This window comes from Anolis carolinensis, chromosome 1 (genome assembly GCF_035594765.1).
Source record: "Anolis carolinensis isolate JA03-04 chromosome 1, rAnoCar3.1.pri, whole genome shotgun sequence".
Taxonomy (NCBI): domain Eukaryota; kingdom Metazoa; phylum Chordata; class Lepidosauria; order Squamata; family Dactyloidae; genus Anolis; species Anolis carolinensis.
Window position 1 is genome coordinate 319605273 of NC_085841.1, and position 5241 is coordinate 319610513.

The 5241-nt window shown below is 39.9% G+C and overlaps 1 pseudogene; it reads left to right on the forward strand.

Moving 5' to 3' along the window:
* Positions 1 to 4902: 4902 nt before the first annotated feature.
* LOC134295738 (U2 spliceosomal RNA) lies at positions 4903 to 5023 on the forward strand (annotated as a pseudogene).
* Positions 5024 to 5241: the final 218 nt, after the last annotated feature.

Here is a 5241-nt window from a genome sequence, read left to right on the forward strand (position 1 = left end):
GTCAGCTACTGGGACTTTGGTAAAAAGGGACACCACATCAAAGCTGATCAGGATGTCCTTGGTGCTTAGATTGAGGTTGCTGATCTTTTCTATAAAGTGTGTAGAGTCCTTGATATAATGTGCAGTGAGCCCAATGTGGGTTTGTAGCTGTGTAGCCAGAAATTTTGCCAGGTTGTAAGTCGGCGATCCAATGGCACTTACAATGGGTCTGAGTGGGATGGAGTCCTTGTGGATTTTGGGGAGTCCGTAAAGCCTGGGTGGGAGAGCTTCTGATTTGCACAGCTGTTGGCGTATGTCAAAGTTAATGGAGGAGTTCTTGATTAGAGTGTTCGTTTTTCTGGTGATTTTGTTAGTGGGGTCTTGTTTCAGTTTCTTGTAAATTGTGGGATCTAGAAGTTGTCTGATTTTTTCTTTGTATTGTTTTGTTTCCATGATTACTGTGGCATTCCCCTTGTCAGCTGGAAGAATGATGATTTCAGGATCTGAGTTGAGATCTTTGATGGCCTGTCTTTCTTTTCTCGTTATGTTGCTGGGGGGGAGTTTTGCATTTCTCAGGATCCTTGCTGTTTCCATTCTTACCTCCTCTGCTTCTTCCTCAGGGAGCTGGTAAATTGCTGATTCAACATTGGCAATGATGTTTTCTACTGGGATCCTGGTGGTGGTGACTGCAAAATTTCCTCCTTTTTCTAGAATGGATACTTGGTCTTCAGTGAGTTGTCTGTCTGTCAGGTTGATGATGGTCCGTGATTTATCCAGTTCTGGCTTTGGCTGTTGCTTACGGCATTTGTCAAATTTTTGTTTTTGTCTCTTGGTGTGGAGAACCATGTCTTTCTCCCATTTTCTTGTAGGTAAGGCTGTCTATTTTATCCCAGTCCTGGGTATTCATCTTATGGCTGATGTTGATGTGGAGGTGCAGCAGTTCTTTGTCTGTGTTTGCGAGTTCTTTACGGATGGTGTGGATTCTCTCTCTCAAGAGGTTGCGTTCCAGGCGGTTGTAAATGCGATGAGCCTGTGGTGTTTTGAAGGTCCTTTTGGCTGCAAGAAATTGTGGGATGGTATCTGTGTCTCTGCAGCGTAGAAGGAAGGTCAGGGAGCACAGTAGATGTGCTTTCCTGGTCCTTAGTTTTTCCAATCTCCGTGTTTCTTCCGCCAAGAGAGCATAGTTTCCCTAAGGACCTGAAGTCAATGGGAACCACATTGATCTCCATCCCTCAAGTTTCTCTCTGCAATCCCTGGACCAGTAACAGCAGATCCCCCATAACTCCCAACTCCCCCCACACATGCACACCTTGGCTCAGCTGTTCAGCCTGAGCTGGGCCGCATCTGCAATCATCAAGACCTCTGCTGGACATCACCTCATAGTCCCACTCACTCTTACCACAACCAAGTTGCAGCCTAGCTGTCTACACTGCATCATATAGCTTCATTTCTAGACTCTGTCCTGTACAAAGTATCTTTCTCTTTTTTCCCTTTTTTCTTATGTGTATGAGTGCAGAGGAATGAATTGAAATAAATAAATCAAATTACCTTTCCTGCCCTTTATGCAGCCAAGACGAGACCCTTCTCCCTTCACCCTTCTTTTCACCTAAGAACTTGTATTGAAGCATCATATGAATTCTGTTTTTCATATCTTTTTATTACTTTATTTTATTGAACTAGGTATATGAATTAGAAGGCAGACCAGCATGAACCCTGATAACCGCTGGACAATCTCAGCCATTCCAGATACTCCTTTCACATCCTGTTTGGGAGACAGAGACGAGACATAATTTGTTGGACAAAGAGTTTTCCTGTCTGCCAGTGGGAGGCCATGCACTTGCAACCCTGAACTTCACCTTTGGGATCTCAGCTATCTACAGGCCAGCTTTCTGGCGCTGGCCAGTCAGGGAGATGGGAGGAAATTTCGAACCATAGCAATGTTAATGCATGAAAACTTCTATGTATTAAGATTCCTGCTTTTTCCTTGTGCTTTATGCTTGTACCCTTTGAACACCTACTGCTGTACAAGTGTCTCTTCTGTGCAGATTGAATAAAGCTTCTGTCATTTACCTTCAACCTGGTGAGAGTCCTGATTCCTGACTCAAAACATTCACAGTTAGTGAAGCACGCCAGGCATCCCTCAGTACAGTATCCGCAGGTCTTTGGAAAACCTCAATTTTTTTTTGCATCTTTACCACCAATAAGATTCAGAGTTATATTTACAGGTATTGGGGAGATAGTATCTTGAAGTGCCTGTCTTGAAATTCTAGTTCTGTGTGAATTCTACAATATTAAAATGTATCATCTGATAGGACAATACTCAAAAAGGCTGCAAAACATTTTTTTTAAAAATTCTTTTGCATTGAAATTTATGGATACAGTTGGCTCTCTGCATCTATGGTTTATGTATTTAATAATTCCTGACCTGAAAATATTAAAACAAACAAACAAACAAACAAACAAACAAACAAACAAAACAACCAACCTTGATTTTGCCATTTTGTTTAAGGGACATTTTTCTAATCCGTTGTATATGCGACTTGAGCATCTATGGATTCTGGTATCCACAGTACATCATGAAACTAAACCCCCAAAAGCCCCCACATCTGTAGACACCTACTGCTCTTCTTTCTAAGCTATTTTCCCAATGGAAGGGTTAGCATTGTGACTCTTGTTTCCACAGAGCTTTGTTTTAGTTATCTTTAGGTCTTAGTTGGCAGCACGCATGTCTTCATTGATGGTATCCATTCATTTTTTCTTTGGCCAACCACGTGGTTGTCATCCTGCAATCTCCAAATGTATTGCTGTTTATGCTACTGATGTGGGTTCTCTTCTCATTACATGGCCATACCATCATAGTCTTCCTGCATTTTCTTGCTGATCATTTTTATTCCTAGTCTTTGACAGATGTCTTCATTTGGCACATGGTCAAGAAGTGTCAAACCAAGTGTCCATCTCAGCATTTTCATTTCCATTGTGTTAAGGATTTGTTTATGTTTCTTTGTTGCTGGCCAGCACTCTTCCCTGTGGAGGGCTACTGGGTGAACTATAGTAGTGTAGATCTTAGCCTTGAATTGTTCAGGCATTTTTGAGTCATAAAGAATGCCAGTAGTTTGCCACCATTTGCTGCTGCGTGACTTCTTAGCCTTTCATCCAGTATTCTTTAAATACTTTCATTGCATAACACAATAAGCCTATTGGATGGAATGTTGAACAGTTGCAGATGTCTCCTTTGCTCTCCCAAATTGGTATAGTTACACTGGTGGTCCAGTCCTGGGGGAGGGCGGGGGTAATTTTTCTGTTATGATATTGTTGAATAGTGATGCTAGAAAGGTAGCACCACAGTCTTTGAACATTTTCCAAATTTCATTTGGTATGTCTGGGCCGGTAGCCTTTCCATTCTTCTAGTTTTGTATGGCTGCCTTTACTTCAGTGGCTGTGATAGCTGATGTACATCACATGAGTAATGTCCTATGTCATCCTTTGGTGTGAGTTAGCAAGTCGATACACCATGTTTGCTCCTTCTGGTGTATCTAATTCATCATAGACATGTTGGTAGTAGGCATTTTTTGCATCAGTAACTGCATGTTTTGCTGCTGATTTCAATAGTCTGTATTTGTCCTGTCTATTTGGAGGTGTGATTTTCTTCATGTCAAAAATGCCTGGTTCTTTTTCTTGATTGCATTTTGTACACTTGTATTCCACCACCAGGTTTGTTTGTCAATGTACTGACATCCTGGCTTTGTCTGTTCCACAGTTGTTTCAGCGGCTAGGTGGATTTGGTTGACAGGGCTGATCCTACCTAACAAATGTAAAAGGGAAGCGTATATTGCAGAAGATATTTTAGGTGGAGAGAATGTGCTTTTGGGGGGGGGGGGGGTTAAAATATTTTTGGGAGAGAGTTGATCCTTTGGCATTTTTTGTTTCAAGTCATGAGGATGCTTAAATGTCAAACATAGTTTAGCTTTTGAATATGGACTGCGAAGTTAAGATCTCTGCAAAAGCATGCTGTATTCTTTGTGTTTTCCTTTGGTATTGTAAAGTATGTTTGCACAGCTAACCAAAACTGAAGCATTCAGTGGGTTTTACTGCATTACAAAAAAAACCCTGTTAGAGTGAAAAATGGTCTCTAGAGCCAATTCAACAAGCAGTTAGTCAAATAAACTCATGCATTTTCTTGTTTTAAACCAGCGGTCCTAATGATTAAACATTAATCAAGAATTATATTTGCTGCTTGGTTATGCTTTTTAAATTTAACACAAGATAGATTAAGCCTTTTGATTTTATACCCTAAATAGCTGGGAACATGAAAAAAGAATATGTAAATATTTTCCCCAAGCTGAGCTACTCTAAGCATCAAATATTTAATACCTCTCTTTGCATTTAAAGAGTTGTTTAGATAACTTTAATTTGCTAGATGCCACATTTAGTTTTTCACCACAGGAATTTACATCATGAAATCATCTGTACATAGCAACTATTTATTTCAGAAAATTGTCTAAAATTTCCTGTGGCTTATTCTAGAAAGCTAATGTGCCCATTAGAACATTGTTTGACTTCATGAACTTCAGCTGATAATATCTCCTCCTAATCATTTAAAATTAGATACATCACTGTTATCCACCATTCTCCCCAGGAAAACCAAGCAGCCCTATATGGGCCCCTTCCACACTGCCTTGTATCCCAAGATTTGATCCCAGGTTATTTACTTATCTCAGATTTTATGGTAGTCGAGACTCATATAATCCAGTTTAAAGCAGATAATCTGGGATTGGATCCTAGAATATTGGTCAATATAAAAAGGGCCTAAGTCCACCTAGAAACATTGGTCTGGATCTTTTTTTAAAAAAAAATGCTTACAAAAATCCTGCTTGTTCACAAGTAGATCAAATTTTGTGAACACTACACAAGAATGGTATTCTGATTACTTCTCAGCCTTTTGGCTAAGACCAACTGTAGTATCTGTTCTTTTCAGTTTAATATCTGATGTGTTCTCTAGAGAACTATATCTTAAATGGGTCCTGTGATAGCAACATCAGCCCTTGAGTAAGCAAACATACATAGCCTAGAAAGTTCTCTAAGAAATATCCTTATTGGTGATAGGTAGTTGAAGTAACTCCTGCACAAGGGGAGAGTTCATAATCAGGAGACCATTTATGTGTTTACTTATACAATGGCACAATCCAGCACTACAACATAGATATGCTATACATAGTTTAATGACACACAACTAATGGATTAAATAATGAACCATGCTTTCCA